We start from the raw sequence: 23,468 nt of genomic DNA on the forward strand, positions 1-23,468 counted from the left end.
GGATATGGACAATGAGGCAACAAGCTGGACTTTTGTCTTCACCCCACTTGGGTTAATACATTTCAAAATGGGTTGTGGCACTGCAGGCACCACAATGCACTTGCTCAAAGCAGTTGCTGCGTGACTTTTTGGTTTTAGGTCTGTGAGCAAGGACGTGAAGTTCGAAACCGGTCAGACCATTGGAACATTTGTAGCGAAGCCGCTTGCTAGGCGCATTGCAGACCTCAGTAAATTGTGGAATACCTACCTGTGTGTGCGTTTTCTCTGCAAGGGCAGCATTATTATTTATATATATATATATATATATATATATATATATATATATATATATATATATATATATATATATATATATATATATATATATATATATATATATATATATATACATATATATACATTACCTACTGGCGTTCGCCAGTAGGTATATATAGTTAGGATTTTTTCTCTATGGGATTTTTGAAAATTCTATGTCTAATAACTTTGGCGTTTGTGGACGGAATTGGCTGAAATTTTCAGGAAAATTGAACATTTTGTTTCTGAGTAGCCCCTGAAAATTTGGGGGGGGGTTCGTCAAGGGGGGGCCGAGAAAAAAGGGGGTCCCAAAACGTGTTTTTAACATAGAGGTTTCCATAGGGCGGTTGGCCTCACTTTTAGCCCGAACGGCTGAATGGATTTGCACGAAACTTGGCAAAATTGTAGGGACTGGTAGCCCGATGTGCCTTTGCTAGGTCTCAATATATGTGCTCCAGTGGATTTTGAGAAATTAACGTTCAAAAAAAGATATATATCTGTAACAGCGGACCAGGCAGCGCTCCGGTTCGCGGACTTTACGCGTTACGGAGCTTTGTGAAGCGAAGCTGATTGGTTCTCCGGCGTCTGTAAACATTCCAAACAGTCCGTAGCGGCCGCCATCTTGTCTCTCGGTAGGATCGAGAGACAAGAGGAGGCCAAAGCGAAGGGGCAAATGACCATAAGGGGGCATAGTAGATCCTCCCTGACCCTCTAGGTTTGATGTGGAGGTTTTAAAAGGGCCCCGCGGGGCAAAAAAAATTAAAATTATAATAATCGAACGGCTGAATGGATTTGCACGAAACTTGGCAAAATTGTAGGGACTGGTAGCCCGATGTGCCTTTGCTAGGTCTCAATATATGTGCTCCAGTGGATTTTGAGAAATTAACGTTCAAAAAAAGATATATATCTGTAACAGCGCTCCGCTTCGCGTACTTTTCGCGTAACGGAGCTTTGCGAAGCTGATTGGTTCTCCGGCGTCTGTAAACATTCCAAACAGTCCGTAGCGGCCGCCATCTTGTCTCTCGGTAGGATCGAGAGACAAGAGGAGGCCAAAGCGAAGGGGCAAATGACCATAAGGGGGCATAGTAGATCCTCCCTGACCCCCTAGGTTTGATGTGGAGGTTTTAAAAGGGCCCCGCGGGGCAAAAAAAATAATAATAATAATAATCGAACGGCTGAATGGATTTGCACGAAACTTGGCAAAATTGTAGGGACTGGTAGCTCGATGTGCCTTTGCTAGGTCTCAATATATGTGCTTCAGTGGATTTTGAGAAATTAACGTTCAAAAAAAGATATATATCTGTAACAGCGCTCCGCGGAGATAAAATTATCTCTGTATTACCTAGCTGTTGCTAACACCAGTTAGCGACCGCTAGTAGGAGATAGCGACCATCTTGGGCCCCACTTTGCATGTCAGTGATATTTATCACTAATGACATGCAAATTGGGCATGCCAAGATGTTAGCGACTGGAAACAGTCGCTAACATCGCTATCTCCTATTACCAACTTTTGGAGATATTCGCGCTAAGCGCGAATATCTCCAAAAGCTACCACCTGCCCTGAGCAGTTCTTAGCCATGTTATCCAATGGGAGGTGGATAACATGGCTAAGAGCATTAGCTCGGTAATGCATGAATATCGCTGAGTTTTCAGCGATATTAATGCATTGCGGTCGTTTTTTATGGCATTTGCGATAAACCTTGATAATAGCAAGGTTTATCTGCGATAATTTCTGACGATGCTTAGCGGTAAAAAATTCGTTGCTAAGCATCGTTAGGGATAAATATCGCTTAACTTTGGTAATATGCCCCAACGTCTGTTAACGTTCGATTCGATGGCAGATAGCTTGGTTGCCTGGTGATTGAAATTGAGTGCTCTGTCCAACCATATGCCGAGGCTTTTGATTTGTTCTTTGGGTGGGGGGGGACAGCCTAGGCAGAGGGGCCAGATGGAGTCAATAGGCTTGTCGATGGTATTTCCCAAGAGCATAATCTCTGTTTTCTCCCCGTTTAGTTTTAGGCAGGATGCAGTCATCCATGCGCATGTACTTAGTGAACCATGAAGTGTATGATATAGGGTCAATGTTGCACATAACACAAGCTTGCTTTACTAATGGGGGTTGTATGTATGATATCAGTAATGATTCTTCATATTATTCTGAGCTATTGTGCACTTACTTTCATTGCTCTAATGCTATATAAGTTTATAGAGCAATGTGTACAAAAGAAGCTTGGAATCTGTCATTAGTGATGTAATCAGTGATGCCATTTGAGATGCCATCAGTGATGTCATAAATGATGTCATAGAACATGTCATGAGTGATGTAATATGTGAGGTCAAAAGCAGTGCATGGCGGGAGTGCAAGTTAAAGTTAGCTCTACTAACTATAACTAGGATTTTGGTTTTTTACTAAACATTAATCTTGTCATGGACATATTCACCTAACTATAACGTTAATTAAAACGTTATTTTTTTCAGTAAATTTCAGTTTTTTAAAACATAAAGTAATATTCTATTACCATAAATAAAGCCACCTCCCCCACCACGCCTTTGGCCGTGTGTGTTGGGCGGGTAAGCCACAAGACCTTGTGTTTTTTAAAGGGGATGGGGTACATGTGCCCCCCTCCCTTAGCCTTATAAAGGCCTGGTGACCCTGTCCCCCAGGTCATTTTGTTTTTGGTTGTCGGAACAGCATGGCCACCCTCCCCAAGCCGTATTAGACCCTGGAGACCCCAACCCCCCAGGGCCACTTGTAATGAAAGGGGAGGGATGGCGCGTTCCACGCCCCCGTCCCTGAGCCTTATGATGCCCTGGAGATCCCATTACCCAGGGCAGTTTTTTAAATTAAAGGAGAAAGGGGCCGCGTGGCCCCCCCCCTCGAGCTTTATTAGGTCCTAGGGTTTCCATCTCCCAAGGCTGTTTTTTTCATTAAAGGGGCGGAGCCCTCATGACCCTCCTCCCAGATCCTTATTGGGCCCTGGGTACCCCATACCCCAGGGCTACTACTACAATTAAAGGGGAAGAGGGCCCGTGGCCCCCCTCTTCCTTATTAGGCCCTGGGGACCCCATCCCCCACGGTTGTTTTTTCAAATTAAAGGAGAGGAGTTCATGTAGCTCCTCTCCTAGAGCCTTCTTAGGGCCTGGGGACCTCATCCCGCAGAGCCACTATGGAAATTAAAGGGGAAGGGGCCCACGCAGCTCCCATCCTCGAGCCTTTTCCAGCCCGGTACCCCATCCACCGGGGCTTGCACTATTGGAGGAGGGAGCCCTGGTGCCCACCCAGAGTACCCACCATATACTTGTTGGGGGCCACAGGGGGAACCCGAAGGCCCCTGTGCCTCCAGCCTGCTTCTTGCACGCAACGGGAGCCAGCATTGTTCACTCCTGGAAGGAGCTGCTATTTATGATGCTCCCTTCAGGCGGGATCAATATTTAGGTATGTTTCCCTGCCTGCTTCACTGCGGCCAGGGAAACAGATCAAAAGTCTGCTCCCAGCTGGCTGGAGCATTTTAAAAGCTTCTGCCCACTGGAGCAAACTTTGTTTTCTCCCGCTTGGCGGGGGTTTAAAAAAATACACTGGTCAAACAGAAGGTGTATATACAAGGTGCAAATGAAGCCCACCGATGGGCTAATACACGAAAACAGGGGATATGTTATGTTTAAACGTTGTTTGAAACATCAACAAAGCATAAAGCCGTGGATCGGCTAATGTCCACTACCATTTGTTATCAGCATAACAGTGCTTATACATATGCAAATGTCCAAATACATTTCCTATTAATTACCGAGACAAAATTTATATCAAGAAGCAATTCATCAAATTTCATATTCTTACGATCATTTAAATCTCATTCATAGTTAATCTTAGTATTTTCTACTCTAATACTCATTTGCACCTTGTATATACATTGGTTAAGCGCATATAAACCACTCTAAGATGGCGCCTTCAGTGATCACAGTGGGGTTAGTCATCTATCACTTTCTGTTCTTAAAATAATGCTTTATTAACACACTGGTTGTTGTACATATGTAACTCACACTGACGAAGGTAGAAGTCCGAAACGCGTCTGTGTAACCCCCGCTTAATAAAAACTTGCGTGGGTGAGAAGAACTCCTCGAGTGCTGTTTTATTTTCTTCAGGATGGAAGGAAACCGGAGCGTGATATATATATATATATATATATATATATATATATATATATATATATATACATATATATATATAAATAAATATATATGGAAAGAAAATGCTGCCCTGGTAGGAACATTTGTAGCGAAGCCGCTTGCTAGTCGCATTGCAGACCTCAGTAAATTGTGGAATACCTACGTGTGTGTGCGTTTTCACTGCAAGGGCAGCATTTTCTTTCCACATTTTAGCGGCCATGCCAGGTCACGAGAACGCACCCCCGCTGAAGCGATAAAGCGGATCCGGCGCACCTTGTCGTTGGCGGCGCCTTTGGAACAGGTTGGCCCAGTGTGAGGGCTTTGGATATGGACAATGAGGCAACAAGCTGGACTTTTGTCTTCACCCCACTTGGGTTAATACATTTCAAAATGGGTTGTGGCACTGCAGGCACCACAATGCACTTGCTCAAAGCAGTTGCTGCGTGACTTTTTGGTTTTAGGTCTGTGAGCAAGGACGTGAAGTTCGAAACCGGTCAGACCATTGGAACATTTGTAGCGAAGCCGCTTGCTAGGCGCATTGCAGACCTCAGTAAATTGTGGAATACCTACCTGTGTGTGCGTTTTCTCTGCAAGGGCAGCATTATTATTTATATATATATATATATATATATATATATATATATATATATATATATATATATATATATATATATATATATATATATATATATATATATATATATATACATATATATACATTACCTACTGGCGTTCGCCAGTAGGTATATATAGTTAGGATTTTTTCTCTATGGGATTTTTGAAAATTCTATGTCTAATAACTTTGGCGTTTGTGGACGGAATTGGCTGAAATTTTCAGGAAAATGGAACATTTTGTTTCTGAGTAGCCCCTGAAAATTTGGGGGGGGGTTCGTCAAGGGGGGGCCGAGAAAAAAGGGGGTCCCAAAACGTGTTTTTAACATAGAGGTTTCCATAGGGCGGTTGGCCTCACTTTTAGCCCGAACGGCTGAATGGATTTGCACGAAACTTGGCAAAATTGTAGGGACTGGTAGCCCGATGTGCCTTTGCTAGGTCTCAATATATGTGCTCCAGTGGATTTTGAGAAATTAACGTTCAAAAAAAGATATATATCTGTAACAGCGGACCAGGCAGCGCTCCGGTTCGCGGACTTTACGCGTTACGGAGCTTTGTGAAGCGAAGCTGATTGGTTCTCCGGCGTCTGTAAACATTCCAAACAGTCCGTAGCGGCCGCCATCTTGTCTCTCGGTAGGATCGAGAGACAAGAGGAGGCCAAAGCGAAGGGGCAAATGACCATAAGGGGGCATAGTAGATCCTCCCTGACCCTCTAGGTTTGATGTGGAGGTTTTAAAAGGGCCCCGCGGGGCAAAAAAAATTAAAATTATAATAATCGAACGGCTGAATGGATTTGCACGAAACTTGGCAAAATTGTAGGGACTGGTAGCCCGATGTGCCTTTGCTAGGTCTCAATATATGTGCTCCAGTGGATTTTGAGAAATTAACGTTCAAAAAAAGATATATATCTGTAACAGCGCTCCGCTTCGCGTACTTTTCGCGTAACGGAGCTTTGCGAAGCTGATTGGTTCTCCGGCGTCTGTAAACATTCCAAACAGTCCGTAGCGGCCGCCATCTTGTCTCTCGGTAGGATCGAGAGACAAGAGGAGGCCAAAGCGAAGGGGCAAATGACCATAAGGGGGCATAGTAGATCCTCCCTGACCCCCTAGGTTTGATGTGGAGGTTTTAAAAGGGCCCCGCGGGGCAAAAAAAATAATAATAATAATAATCGAACGGCTGAATGGATTTGCACGAAACTTGGCAAAATTGTAGGGACTGGTAGCTCGATGTGCCTTTGCTAGGTCTCAATATATGTGCTTCAGTGGATTTTGAGAAATTAACGTTCAAAAAAAGATATATATCTGTAACAGCGCTCCGCGGAGATAAAATTATCTCTGTATTACCTAGCTGTTGCTAACACCAGTTAGCGACCGCTAGTAGGAGATAGCGACCATCTTGGGCCCCACTTTGCATGTCAGTGATATTTATCACTAATGACATGCAAATTGGGCATGCCAAGATGTTAGCGACTGGAAACAGTCGCTAACATCGCTATCTCCTATTACCAACTTTTGGAGATATTCGCGCTAAGCGCGAATATCTCCAAAAGCTACCACCTGCCCTGAGCAGTTCTTAGCCATGTTATCCAATGGGAGGTGGATAACATGGCTAAGAGCATTAGCTCGGTAATGCATGAATATCGCTGAGTTTTCAGCGATATTAATGCATTGCGGTCGTTTTTTATGGCATTTGCGATAAACCTTGATAATAGCAAGGTTTATCTGCGATAATTTCTGACGATGCTTAGCGGTAAAAAATTCGTTGCTAAGCATCGTTAGGGATAAATATCGCTTAACTTTGGTAATATGCCCCAACGTCTGTTAACGTTCGATTCGAAGGAAATCAGGAAGTGTTGAAAAACATTGTCTGCGCCATCTTGCCTTTTTTCAAATGCCACACTTTTGTCGTGCACGGCAGTCATTTTAGATGCCTTGACCAGACCCACTCTCTGCACGCTGTCGATCCTTAGCATGGCTCCCCACCCTCGCAAGCATCTCCCCCAGGCACTGGTCACCCTCGTTCTCTGTCTTATGCATGGCTAATAAACCTCCCCCCATCTGCGCTGCTCTTCCCTGAGAATCACACCCTGTGCCCGCCCGACACCTCCCTTTCGCCCTATTCACTACCGCACCCTCTGACACTCCTTTTCCTCTGTGTCCGATTGTCCAGGCCGGTCCTAGGCTATCAGCTAGCCCTGCAGATGTAGTTTATGGCCCCAGCTGTAAAGAATCACCCCTCTTCAAAGGAGTTATAGTAGATCAAGGCCCACACTCGATGAGATCCGTCACAGCACACGCGTTCCTACTATCTGAAAACCATCCTGTATTGTGATTGGGGAGGGGACCGAGCCTGAAGCGGAAGATTCCAGGGATGACTCTTTGTACATCAAAGTTTTTACAATTATGTGTCACATTAAAAATATATAGCACTCCAACAAAGTAGTAAGATTATAAAACTTTAATAACTTATAAATATATACAACAAAACAAAAACAGTAAAAACATATAAACATTTTTAGGGAAAAACAACGAAGTAGCGGTCGGCTGTGCGAATAGTCCCAACGCAGCACAACGTCCAGATTTCTGGACGGCACCCAGGTGATGTTGCCTGGGTGCCGCACTGATTTCGGCATCCGGCGTGGGGCGTCGCGGGGGGTGGGTCATCAGTAGCAAACTGTTGTGCGAATAGTTCCAAGGCAGCAGAACGATGGCACCAAGGTGATGTCCAGTAAGATGCCGCACTGGTTTTGGTATCCTACAATGCTGCTCCGAATAACGGCGTGGGGCGCCCCGGGGGGGGGGGGAGGCGGCGTGAACGGGCCTCTCCAGGTGGAGTCTCGTCTGTTGTAGTGGGGCGCCCCTTTACCGTTTCAGTTGCCATTCCGTCCGCTTTTGGTCCACTGTGTCAAAAGCCGCAATTCAGCTGAGTTGCGCCCACTCTTGCGGTGCAGCGATAGGCGGCTGCCACAGGACTCTCAAAATGGCGGCAGGCTCTTTTCTTTTTGGGCCTGGTCCACTGAAATGGCCCTGGGACACCTTGGAAATCGGACGCTTGTCTGCTAGGTCTTGGACCCCATTCTCGAAAGCGTCCCCTCCGCCTTGAGGATTCAACAAAAGTTTTGGGGGCCCCCGACTCCTGCAGGCTTCTGGTGGGGAGCGGCTGCCATGATTGCTCGCGGAATGACCACGACGGAGCCACGAGATGGTGGTGCTTTCATGGCGACGCCAGCTTCAGTGTGAAACATCCAGAAACAAGGTGGGACTTTCATCGTTTGGGAAAAAAAAAAGTTTTCATCCAATGAAAAGTGTTATTTTTAGGTCATATGATCAAGCCTTCCATCATTAGGAAACCAAAAGTAAAATGAACCAATGAAAAGTTTTATAAACAAGTCACATGACCTGTTATGCGGCATAGGGTATAAAATGCGGAAAAAATACGTTGGCACGTGAGGCGGCGTCAGTAGCGGACCGTGCGCACTTGCGGCGAATAGGTCGAAGGCAGCACAACAATGTTTTCTGAATAGAAGACACCACAAGGCGCTGAGATTCGGTTACCACCGAGGTGGTGTCTAGCAAGTTGCTGCACTGGTGTGGCCATCCTACAATACTGCTCCGAATAACGGCGTGGGGTGCCCGAAGGTGGGGGGGAGGCGGCGTGAACGGGCCTTCATAGGTGGAGGCTCGTCTGCTGTAGTGGGGCGCCCCTTTACCGTTTCAGTTGCCATTCAGCTGAGTTTTGGCCGCTCTTGATGCTACAGCGACAGGCGGCTGCAACAGAACTCTCAAAATGGCGGCCTGTTCTTTGGATTTGGGCCTGGTCCACTAAAATGGCCCTGGGACACCTTAGAACTCGGACGCTCGATTTTTTTTTCCTTTCCTCTACATGCAAAAAAAGGTAAATGCCCGGTACGTTATACGCTTCATCTGCCACGATGTACTCTCCAGAGGAACCGAAAAAAAATATAGTTATGGTAACTATACCATGCATCGTCATATGGAGAGGTGGCACCAATTAATTATAGTGCATAAAAGAGAGATTTGGAGGAGAACCCCCGACCTGCCAGTACATTCATCAAAGAAGTGGCACTGACAGCATCAGAGGCAAGGGAAACGGTCCCAAATATTTAGAAGAACTTTGGAAAGATTAAAATGACATGTTTAGATTGTGGCAAATTAATTTCATGTGGACAGATGAGTGTTACTCTATAAATACAGCATATGAACATCATCATAGTCGATGGTTGGTAGAGACATTTTGACTATATCCTGGACCTGCCCGTCCTCGCCCAAAATGGCGCCGGAATAAATGGGACTCGTAACTCCTTGTTGTGTACTGGTTGCAGAACCTTGAAATCACGAGATACGTATGCAGTTTTGAAGCACATGGCGGGCGGGGACGAGAATTGATTGAGTATTTCGACATCCCTATTGATATTAAGTTCTGATGTGTTATTGATTACTGTACTATTGAAAGTTCGAATTAACGTCACGCATGGTACTTGCCCGCAAATGTATATCTAGATAATTTTATTGTAACTGGCCCTGTCGTATTTTAATTATAAAATGTACGTCCACCGATTCCGCAACTGTTAGACACCTTAGTTCTTGCAACCTAATGGCCCGCCCGTTACGTTCCTCTACAGTGTAAATGTCTACTCATCATATACGATTACAGTTTGCTCCGTGGCCGGCCCACGTGGTTATAGGCTCGTATTTGTATAATGAAATTTTCACAATAAAGGTTTTTAAAAGAAAACATGGTAGTAGTATATACATTGGTAAAGTTTTTAATAATAGTCACTGTTTTAGAATCATTAAAAGGCAAGTGAAATAAAGCAGACCAATTACATGAAGGGTAAAAGGTATAATACGCAGGAACGCAGTAAAGATAAATGGTCAAGGGCTGTTGTGTTTTCTACTCCTGCAACATAAAGTGATCGATAAGAATCTCATATTCAGGCGTATCGGCGACTAAGACAGCAGGTCGACCCTTTTTTGCTCAACGGCTCGGTCATGGGACGAAGAAACGCCCTTTTTCTCGAAAAAAGAATATATTTTACTTGCAGGACAGTTGTAAATTTTCCGGGAAAGTACATTAGCCTGGAACATTATAACATATATTTAAGAAAAAATAATGTTCGGAAGTAATAAAAAGCGTAATTTTTAGGTCATATGACCAAGCCTTTCATCATTAGAATAAGAAAAGTAAAATGAACCAATGAAAAGTTTTATTAACAAGTCACATGACCTGTTATGCTTACGTTACGCGCTGCGCGTCGCGCCCCGGATGACTTCCGGATGCGCTAACGCGGCGCGTCATATGAAGCATTACGCGACAACGCAGGTCCAGAATATAGTCAAAATGTCTCCACCAACCAGCGGTCGGAACACAACCCCTTTCAGCAGGCTAAATAGTTCTGTTAAATGACAACAGAAGGGACAGGCAACAAGAACCATCAGTCAAAGAGGGGAGGGCTAGTTCTTCTCTACCGGGTTACATTGGGGCGCTACCGGAACTGATCGAATTGGTAGTCTACAGTGTTTCTGGATGTTTCAGACTGAAGCTGGCGTTAGCATGAGAGCACCACCATTTCGTAGCTCCGTCGTGGCCATTCCGCGAGCAATCATGGCAGCCGCTCTTTATCGTTATTTTGGGCGAGGTGGGTGGCGGAGCCGAGCTGTATTGCAGCCATCATGGCGTGGAGTTCAGTTCATCTCACTAGTTTCGTATTTGTCATGAGGGGTTGTTCTTAATGTTTCTATTTTAGCGAGGTCAAAAAGAGATCCCATTAGTGGCCTACTGATTTTGCTCGATTCCTTTTGTTTTTTTACACGATTTTTCGTTATCTGCAAAGACTAAACAGAGTATTGCGACTCTGTGTTTGTTTGTAAATAGAGAATGAACTAAAGAGAACCAATTCTAAAACAGTAAATGCTTGGATAACAATCAATCAAATGGAGAGAGAAGCAGGCACGACGTATTACAACGGGGGCAAAGGCCTGCGTTAACTACCTTTCACTATCTGCAAAGAGAGAGTACTCCTAATAGAAATGAGGGGGGGGGGCAGCATTCAAAGCAGATCAGTGTGCATAAACACGAAAACGTTTTTACTTACCACGTACTTGACATTCGACAGCTTATGATATTTGCTATTAAAAAACCATTGAAACTCACTGAAAAAACCATAGGTTATAGACCATATATAGTTAGGAATTAGCATTTACAAAACCTTGAAAATTCACTGAAAAAACCATAGGTTATAGACCATATATAGTTAGGAATTAGCATTTACAAAACCTTGAAAATTCACTGAAAAAACCATAGGTTATAGACCATATATCGTTAGGAATTAGCATTTAAAAAACCTTATTTTACCCACACAAAACCATTGAAATTCCATATATAGTTAGTTGCACTAACTATATATCGCGCACCCGTAATCCACTGCTGATGATGTCACATATTACATCATTCATGACATGGTCAGTGACATCACTGATGACATCACTGATGACATCTCAAATGACATCACTGATGACATCACTGATGACATCTCATTTGACATCAATGACCACATCACTGATGATATCATTCATGTGACAATACAATGCATCTCCTCACATTTTAATATAACCTCTGTTTCACCCAGTGTTAAATACAGAGTATAATTTTTGAAACCATTGACACACCAATACTAGTTACTACATACGCACTCACTGATTCCTACGTCTACACACACCTTCACTCATTCACCCATACAATCATTCATACATACAATCACTCATCTTTACAACACTATCATATGCACTCATACACCTATACCGACACTCACAGTCTGCCACTCATCCATGGAGTTACTCACACACCTAGTCAGTCCTGTAAAGAATCAATGACACTTCCATTTTCTTGTCTATACAGTTAAACATAGAGCACCTTACATTTTCAAACATATACTAACACATACTTACCTTCTTATACAATCATTGATACAAGTACACATTGATCTGCACAGAGTCATACACCTCCCAGCCAGCCACACACACACTCAGTCTCCCATACAAATACTTGGGCAATCAATCAATAACCCATATAGTTACTCATATAGCTACTGATCAACCCATGCAGCAGTTTATAGAACAACAGACATAATGATGCACAAATTAAGACAGTTTAGTCACTAACCCATGCACTCAGTGAGACACATTTAATCACTCAGTCATACAGTCAGTCATGCACCTACTAAATCCTTCGTCCAGACACTTACACATCCACTCATTCTTCAATATGTAAGACATATTTAAACTTTACAGAAACAAAAAATCACTGGATGTTGTTATCAGTCATGTCATCAGTGATGTCATTTGAGATGTCATCAGTGATGTCATCAGTGATGTCACTGACCATGTCATGAATGATGTAATATGTGACATCATCAGCAGTGGATTGCGGGTGCGCGATATATAGTTAGTGCAACTAACTACATATGGAATTTCAATGGTTTTGTGTGGGTAAAATAAGGTTTTTTAAATGCTAATTCCTAACGATATATGGTCTATAACCTATGGTTTTTTCAGTGAATATATATATATACATATATATATATACATATATATATATATATATATATATATATATATATACATATATACATATATATATATATATATATATATATATATATATATATATATATATATATATATATATATATATATATATATATATATATATATATATATATATCGAAACAGTTCCTGCCCACCCCACTCCAAGGAACAGCAGCACGCAGGCACGGATCTCTCAGTACCTCCCAGGCAAATCAATGACCTCCACGCAGAAAAATGTGGCAAAGCAGTGCAAAAATGTTTTTCTATATACATATGTGGATGGATATATATCCATATATCTATATTACCTACTGGCGGTCGCCAGTAGGTAGTTATAGTTAGGATTGATTTCCATAGGGAAATCGCAACATTCTATTGGGAATAACTTTGGCGCCGGTTGAGGAATCTGCCTGAATTGTTCAGCAACTTTGCCTCGTGGCGCTCCGCTCCTTTCCTGAAAGTTTGGGGGGGGATTCGTCAAGCGGGGGCCGAGATAAAAGGGGGGTCCCAAAACGTGTTTTCCCCATGATAATTTCCATAGGGCGGTCGGTCGCACTTTTAGCTCGAAGGGCTGAATGGATTTTCACCAAACTTGGCAAAATTGTAGGGACTGGTAGCCCGATGTGCCTTTGCTATGTCTCAAGATATGTGCTCCAGTGGATTTTGAGTAATTTAGGTTCAAAAAAATATATATATCTATGGGCGCGCCCCGGTACGCGCACCGGGGAGCGCACCGGGCGCGCTACGCGACTTGCGCACGGAAAGCTGATTGGCTCTCGGGTGTCTGTAAACATTCGAAACAGTCCTGAGCGGCCGCCATCTTGTGTCTCGGTATGATCGAGACACAAGAGGTGGTAAAAATAAAGGGGGAAATAACCAAAAGGGGGCAGGGTAGACCCCCCATACCCCCTAGGTTTGATGTGAGGGCCATAAAAGGGTCCCGCGGGTGAATTTTTTTTTTTCGATTTTCGCGGGGGGAGCGCCCGGTACGCGCACCGGGGAGCGTACCGGGGAGTGTACCATGGGGAAAAATAGTGAAAATAATAGTGTAAAATAATCATTATGAGTGATTACAGGTAGGGTAGCTCTGAAAAGAGCTTTTGGGTTCTGTGGCTGTTTTAGGTACCTACAAGTACATCCCACACACACCCACACGCACACAACCCCACACCCCCACACCCACATACACCCCACACACACTTCACACACGCACACCTCCACCCACACCCAAACACCCCACACCCCCACACCGACACCTTACACATCCACACCAACACCCACACATCCCACACACCCACACTCACACACACACCTCACCCCCCCAACACACACTCACACACACACACACACACACACACAGATACCTCACAGACACACCTCACTCATCCCACACACACACCTCCCCCCCCACACACACACACACCTCACAGACACACTCACACATCCCACACATACACACACATCCTACACACATACCCCCCACACCCACACACACCCCACACACAGCTCACACACCCACACCCCACCTACACCCAAACACCCCACACACCCACAGCCACACACACACCTTACACACCCATATCCCCCCCCCAGACATGGGGAAAACTCAGTGAAACAGTAAAATGATAATTTAAAGTGCTTAGAGGTACGGTAGGTTCGAATTGAATTGTTGTGTTGTGTGGGTGATTTAAGTACCAACATGTAGGTACCAATGTAGAGTTTTAAATTCAATGTACACCTTTTTTATGTAGATATCTAGCATGTTGTTATAGAAGTTATTGTGGTATATGGAATGCATATTATAGTCTGTCAGGAAAGCAGAAACAGATCCTTTAAGTAGTCCCTGAGAAGACCTAGGGGATCATGGATAGTCTACTCTGCTCCCTTATGATGTTTTAAAATTGCACAGTATACTGTAAGTTTCACTTTATACTATAATATAAACATAATGATTTTGGTAGTACTTAATGAATTAGATAAAAAAATGAATAATGTCTCAAAGAATTTTTAATTATTAAATAAAAATTTATTGGTTTGAATTTTCATAGTTCAATAAAACTTCCAGCATTACATCATCTGGAATCTCCTCAAACATGCATGTTTCTATATCTTGTAAACATTCAACAAATTGTTGATCCAAAGACTGATCCATACATTCTTCATCAAAAAAATCTTCATTTAGAATTTCCTCAGATGTCATCTCGAAGGAAATATTGATATTTTCTTGCTCCCCTTCCATTTTTTTGCTGTAAATTGCATAAAAAATAACTATATCAGTAGAGTTAGGGCACTGTTGGGTTTAAGTTCAGACAGGTAGTTCAGATTTTTTAACAGTGAAGTTAACTTTGGGCAGTGTATGGTAACAGGCAGGAAGTAGAAATATAAAAAAGTGCCTGTGAAGAAGCGTAAGTAAATTCCTAATTATAGCAGAGAAGCCTAAGTCAATCCATAAATATAACAGAGGAGCCTATCTCTATCTATAACTATAGCAGAGGAACAGTAAATAATTATTAGAAAACGTTTTTACAATTTAACTTAAAGTGCCCCTTACAAATTATCAACTTACTTTACAGAGAGGTGAAGAAGAAAAAAATGCGAAAATCATTTCAAGATGTACCTCAGGTAGTTGTAGTCAAAATGGCCGTGTTTCCCTCTCATTTTTCATTTATATTCATGTACATAACCAATCAAATGTCATGAAAAAAAGTAGAAAATGAAAGTAACATTTTAATTGGTTGTAAATTCTAACACTTCAGATGTGTTTTTGTCATGTAATTTACCTCAGGATATTTAGACAGTGCTACAGCTCAAATGGCTCAATGGAATTCCACCAAATTTGTGAAAACGGTAGGGACTGGTATGTAGTATGGCCTATTCTATATGTGGTGAAAGTGTCTCCAGTGGTTTTTATGTAAATTAACTTTTAACATTTTTGGGGAGCGCTTCCCGGTGCGTGCCCCGGTACGTGTACCGGCTGCGCTACGGGAGTCCTCCATTTTGTTTTCGGTAGATTTAAGACAGAAAATGTAGGACAAACAACGTTGGGAATGGGTATAAGGGGGCATCGTAGGCACTCCCTGACCCTCTAGGTTTTCTGAGGGGGTCTTAAGAGGCCCAAATAGGCGGAAACAAATAATTTATTATTATTATTACAGATACAAAGTGTAGTAAAAAAATGTAATTACAGTTACATTTATTATATGGTAAGTGTCATTACAAAACTGTATTTTGTGATCACCCTTTGCTTTAAGCTCACTAATATTTTCTCAACCAACCTCACTCCTGTTTCTCTACTCTGCTTCCCTCACTTATTCTTATTCTCCTTGTTTACTCCCCTTTCCCTATTTCCCCTCTCATATTCAACTTCTTTCAGTCCCTATTCTTTATTTCACTTACCCTCTGTTCCCTTCCTTTGCTTCTTCACTCATTCTGTTTTTCTTAATTATTTACTTCACTCCTACATACACACCTCATCCCCCTCCCAACACATACACTCACCTTTGACATACACCCCACATACACACCCCAGACACACTTCATACATACACACACCTCCCCCACATACACTACTCTCACACACACACATTCCATACACACACATACATCCCACACACATACCCCCCACACCCATACACCTCTCACACATATCTCACACACCCTCACCTCCACTCACACTGAAATACCCCACACACCCACACCCATAGACACATCTTACACACCCAGATCCCGACCTAAACCCACTGACTCCCTATAAGTCACACATACTGCATTACTTACCTTTCTTTGCTGTGTCACTCAGACCCATTCTGACAGTCTTTCCTTTACTGTCTCTGTCCTTTCTTTTTATCACTCCCCATGTGTTATCCTAATTAAATTTTTCACCCTCTTTCACCCCTCTTTACTTATACTCACTGCTCTTTCCTTACCCTCTCTCACCGTTGTTCATTTATCCTGGATCCGTCACTACTCTTCATTCCCCATTTTTTACTGTTCTTTATTTGTCTTTCAACACCCATTCACATTCTCTCACTATGTCTACTTTAGTCTTCTTCCTCTCTCTGCCCTTCTTTCGCTTCCTTATTCATTTTCCTTTTCTCACTTTCACCCTATTACACCTTTTCTGTTTTTTACTATGTGCTAAACAATCCCACTGTGTTTCTCCCTCTAGCTCTCTTTCTCTTAACATTACTCTCTTTGTGTTCTTCCCTCATGCTAACTCCTTCATAAAAAAAATTTTTCTTTTTTTTTGGGGTACGCGCTCCGGTGCGCGTACCCTGAGGAAAAAAAATTGACAGAGATTCTTTAAAAATATAGGTTTATTTTTATAAAGTAAAGGTAGTTCTAAAAAGAACTGGTTTTTTTCTTCTTTTTGTTGTTTTATATTTTTTTATGTTTTTTTGAACATTTTGTACTTTTTTTGGCTTTTCTGAACACTTTTATATTTTTTAGTATTTTTTATGGGGAGAAACAAAAAACAGGGAATTGTAAATGGCTCAACTGGAGCATAAAAAAACAGGAAAAATTTGTTTTTTTTTGTACACTTGTGGTTATCACCAGCAACCATAATAAGTTCGATGCTTTGCTCACCGTAGCAAAGTGTCTTGTTACAAAATTTGCATAAAATTTTGTAATTGCCAAACTTAGGTTGGATAGTATCCAATGTGTCTCTTGCCCCCGAACCCGATGGAGTGGGTTGTTTTGATGTTGAGGGTCTAGACGTTGATGGGGGTAGTTTACTGCAGAGGTCCCTTAACTCTGCATTAGCATAATTATTTGGATGCCAACGCATCATGTGGCGAATCATGGTGTGATTCCCGAAGGAATAATTTTTGTTAGGGTTCCCCCTAGACAATTCAGCACCACAAATCAAGCAAGTTACCTTTGCCGCGTTGACTTTCTTAAAACCCCTTGGGATTTTATAGAACTCCCATACAAAGTGTTCTTTCGGTTTGTAGGGCTGTTTATCTTCAGGCAAGTACTGCCTTCTTTGTGCCTCCTCTTCATCCTCCTCCTCCTCTTCCTCTTGACCACCAAGGTAATCTTCTTGTGGTCTTTTAGATGGTGGTGGTGGTGGTGGTGGGGCAGATGCTCCAGCTGTTGCTGCTACTGTAGCCATGTTATTCAAGTAAAGAGTACAGATAGAACTCCAAACAGGTCTTCCTCAGTCAAAAGACAAAGTCAGAGTCAGAATAAAGAAAAAAGGTGGGGCTTTCATTATTTGGAAAACAAAACTGTTCTGAACCAATGAAAAGTGTTATTTTCAAGTCACATGATCCAGGCTTTAATCATTTGGAAACCAAAACTGATTTGCACCAATGAAAAGTGCTATTTTCAGATCACATGACCCGACGCGCTTACGCTATGCGCCCCGGGGCGCGCCCCGGGGGTGGCGTAAGTGCATCGAGACATTGCGCGATCGTATGCGATCGCGTGCTTCCGGGTGCGCTTACGCAGTGCGTCATATGACGCATCACGCGACTACGCGAAACGTCACGATGTTGTTTTCGTACGCGGGAATAGCGCTAACGGGACGCTCCCCGGTACGCGCCCCGGGGCGCGCCGTAACATTGCACTTACCCGTGCGTTCACCGGTACGCGCCGAGGCAGCGCTCCGGGCAAAAAATATTAAAAACAATTTAAAAACAAAAATAATAAATTACATATTTATACAATATAAAATTCGTTATAAAAATATTACTTTTCATACCTATAGAGATTTGCTATTACAAAACCATTGAAATTCACTGAAAAAACCATAGGTTTCACATCAGTTATAGTTAGGAATTAACATAAAAAAACTATTAAATTCACTGAAAAAACCCTAGGTTTCACACCAGTTATAGTTAGCTGGAAATTTTACTCGCATAAAACCATTGAAATTCCCAGGTTATAGTTAGTTGGACTCACTATAACTTGCGCGTGCAATGCACTGCTGATGACGTCACATATTACATCACTCATGACATGGTCAGTGACATCACTCATGACATCACTGATGACACCATCCTTGTGACATAGTGACAGACCTCCTTTCACTGTAATGTAACCCTTGAAACACATATTCAAAAATAGAAACTAACATTTTCAAAAAAATGGAGATACCCATACCAGTTACAACAACCAATTCAATAATTCCACCATCTATATACACATCCACTCATTCACCAACAGTTCTATATAGTCACTCATACATATACTCACTCATCATATGTAGTGATACACCTATATATCCTGTTACACACCGACAGTCATCCAAAAGATACTCTCACACATACTCACACATGCAAATAAACTATTGAACATCCATTTATTTGCATATACAGATATACACACACTACCACTTTACTTCTAAGGAAACTTACGCATTCTTACTCTCTTAAACAATCACTTATAGAAACACATACTAATTTAAACAGGAACTCTTACAATCCCTCACTCTCACATATACTCACTTATATACATCAATATTCACATATACTAGATTAAAACATTTGTAGTTACTGATAAAGACACTAGTGAGACAGTCATTCACTCACTAACACACACATATACACACTCATCCACCCATACAGTCCTGCACATATGCTGTTTTCAAAACACATACAAACAGAGAGTCAGTCATTCATGCATCTATGTGCTAAGTAATACCCCCACCAAACCATACAGATACTCATACAGATACTAAAACAAAAAAAACTTCTAACCCATATACATACACATGTAGCTACTCACCAACCCATGCAGCCACTTATACACAAAGTGAAACACTAATACATATATTTAAATATTTAAACATTAGTCACTAATATATGTATTCACTAAGATACACTTAATAAGACAGTTAACCAATCAATTTTTTTAAAAAAAACATCCCTTTAGACACTTATTTAAACATTTATTCTTCCATCAACCTTTACATATACATATATATCTGTGACGGGGCGGGTCGCCCCTGTGAGGTGGAAGACGTAAGGGGAACTGCTACGCAAGACTGGTGGTCAGCTGTGCCTATTTTACCCCTTCTAGCAGGAGAAAGAAAGCCTATCTGAAAATAAAACCTTCGTTAAAAGCACTTTTCCAGCCTTCCGACTCACTTCCTTCCCCTGCGCTACCCACCCCATTACAATAACACATATTTATTTTTTAAAAAGACACACATTCACTGGATGGTGTCATCAGTGATGTCATGAGTGATGTCACTGACCATGTCATGAGTGATGTAATATGTGACGTCATCAGCAGTGCATTGCACGCGCAAGTTATAGTGAGTCCAACTAACTATAACGTGGGAATTTCAATGGTTTTATGCGAGTAAAATTTCCAGCTAACTATAACTGGTGTGAAACCTATGGTTTTTTCAGTGAACTTAATAGGTTTTTTTAATGTTAATTCCTAACTATAACTGATGTGAAACCTATGGTTTTTTTCAGTGAATATATATATATATATATACACAGATATATATATATATATACATACATATATATATATATATATATATATATATATATGTATGTATATATATATATATATGTATATATATATATATATATATATATATATATATATATATATAGTTGTGAAGGGGGTCTGTTGCGGGCCCCAGCGACCACCACCTCCACCCCAGGGCTAGCTCCAGCAATGTCCGGGGTGCCCACCCCTGGGACATTGCAGTTTGCTATGGCTTCTCGGGGGTACCACTCCCACCAAGCAATAGCAAATAGAGCTCTGCTTTGAGCTAGCGATGGCATTTTGCTCTCACTTGCTCAAAGGGGAGCACATTTTCCTTTTTCACACAGGGAGCTGCATGTCAGTAGCTCCCTGTGTGTAAAAAGCAATGCTGGTGGAGGCGGGGAACCAGCCGGGTCTGCGGGGGCCTTCCCCTGGGGTCCTCGGGGCTAAAATCAACCAAGGAGGGGGGCAGCACGGCCCACCTCTCATGTTTAAAAAAAGAAATGGGGTAGGCTCTGGGGAATGGGGTTCCCAGGGCCGAAAATGGCCCGGGAGTTGGGCCGCTCGGCCCCACTCCCTTTAAATAAATATTTTATAAAAAAAAGAATAGGCCTGGCCCCGGGGGATGGGGTCCAAGGGACTGAAAATGGCCCAAGGAAGGGGGGCCCCTTCCTTTTAAAAAAAAAAAAAATCATTTAAAAAAGAAAGGCCAGGCCCCAGGGGATGGGGTACCTGGGCCACAATTGTCCCTGGAGGGGGTTGTGCAACCCCCTCCATTTATTTTTTTTAATAAAAAAGAAGTTTAAAAAGGGACAGGCCCCGGAGGATAGGGTCCCGAAGCCCAAAATGACCCTGGGACGAGGGGCCACGTTGCCTCCTTTCTAAAAAATAGAAGAAGAAAAAAAAGCTGGCAGCTCACCAGCGGCCCTGCCCCCATTCTCCACCACTCTGTAAATGTGCATATTGGCGCGCTTCTGATTGGGGTATGACGTCTCCTTGGCTGCAGAAGGTCCTTAGGGGCCAGCAAGGCTTCCTGTTACCTCTAGTAAGCCCCACATGGTGGGATTGCTGGGAGGTGGTCGGAGGCAACTCCCCCTTTCTCCACCACTCTGCAAATGTGCCTCTCAGTGCACTGCTGGTGTGGGTATGAGGTCCCCTTCCCTCCCGAGGGCCTCGGAACAAAAGTGGACTTCTTCCCCCAAGCAGCAGTGCACCAGGAGGTGCGTCTGCAGAGTGGTGGGAAAAGGGGGCTTAACCACCGAAAACCTCTGACCAAACCCACTGTGTGTGTGTTGAAGGTAACAGGAGGGGTAGTTAGTCCCCAAGCACCCTCAATAGCCAAGGGGACTTCAACTCCCTACTAGTAGTGTACCAGGAGCCACATTTGCAAAGTGATGGAGAAAGAAGGTGTGTCCTTCTACCAGGTCTCAGCAATCCTGATGTCTGGGACTTACTAGAGGTAACATGAGGGGTAGTTGCCCCCAATGACGTAATTAGGGGCCACCTATCCATCCTGTTATCTCCAGTAAATGCCACACAGCGGGATTGCTAAGAGGTCTTCGGAGGCACAGCCCCTTTCTCCACCACTCTGCAAATGTGACTACTAGTTAAAACACCATAGAAATTCACTGAAAAAAACAAGGGTTACAGGGATGTTCTAGTTAGGAATTAGCATTTAAAAAACCTTAGAAATTCACTGAAAAAAACAAAGCTTACAGGAACTTTATAGTTAGGAAATGGTCAAAACAAACTTAGTAATTTACTGAAAAAAATAAAGGTTACAGAGATGTCAAGGTTAGGCTCAGGTTTTACTCGTACAAAACCAGAGAAATTCAGCAGGTATAGTTAGCTGAGATAACTATAACTCTTGCCCCCATGAAGCATCACTTATGACATGGTCAGGGGCATCACTGCTGACATCTCAAATGACATCACTGATAATATCCACAGAATCTCTGACACAACCACTCACACCCCAATATAACCTTTCATACACACACTACCATTCTCAAAATCATTGACACACCCATAACAGTACTTACACCAACTTACTGATTCATAGGCTAAACACACACATCCACTCAGTCACCCATATATCCACTCAAAAGCCAACTCACTCACCAATACAGCCTCTGATATATCCACTGATACACCCATACAGCCAGTCACACATCGTTAGTCACCCATAGAGCTACTCACACACCTACCTACTCACCTATAGAGTCATACACACACCCACTCACTTATTTAGACAGATACTAACAAATACTCACTCACCTATACAGTCACTGACACAAGCACACACTTACTCATACAACCACTCTCACAATCACTCACTCACCCATACAGTTGTTCATATTCTCCAACAGTCACCTATACTGCCTTTCATAATATGCAGCTACTCACTCTTATACCACTGACACATCAATTCACTCAATTACACAGCCATACACACACTCAATCACCCACAGCCCCTCAAAGACTCACCCACTAACCCATACAGAGACTGACTCACCCACTCACTCATCCCTGCATGTAGGCACTCAGCTCCTCACACACCCACACAGACACTCATACACCCATACATATACTCAGACAACCAATCAATCTCCTATACAGCCACTCACGTACCCACTCACCAACCTATACAGCCACTTAGACACCAACTAACAGTCTGATACAGACATTCACACAATCTAGTCACTCACCCATACATTCACTGAGACACCCAATCACTCACTTAATAGTCATCACACACCCACTGAATCTTCCAGAAAGGCACTCAAATAAACACTGATTCACCAGTACACCTTGGTATATATATATATTTAACACTCAAACTTTTTAAAAACACTCACAGTCACTGGATGATGTCATCAGTGGTCACTGACCATGTCAAGCGTGATGTAATATGTGAGGTCATAAGCAGTGGGCGAGTTTTAGTTAGCTCAGCTGACTATAACTGCTGTATGAGTGAAACCTGAGCCTAACTATAACATCTCTGTAACATTTGTTTTTTGAGTGACTATATATATATATATATATACTCGTGACCAAGGAGGTCTTCCTCCAAAACGCGTCAAGTGACCAGATTGTGAAATAAAACACGCTGGAAGGAGTGAGTGGTTTGGACATCGTTTTTCTTGAAATTGCATTAACGATTGATTTTGGATATATATATATATATATATATATATATATACATATATATATATATATATATATATATCCACTGTATTTGCAAATGTATCAAATCCCGTAAGCCTTTCCCTCTCCCCCAAGATCTGATTTTAGTATAAAGGAATTTTAAATGCAAACAAATGCTTTTTATATGTCTTT

This window comes from Lissotriton helveticus, chromosome 4_1 (genome assembly GCF_964261635.1).
Source record: "Lissotriton helveticus chromosome 4_1, aLisHel1.1, whole genome shotgun sequence".
NCBI classification, from domain to species: domain Eukaryota; kingdom Metazoa; phylum Chordata; class Amphibia; order Caudata; family Salamandridae; genus Lissotriton; species Lissotriton helveticus.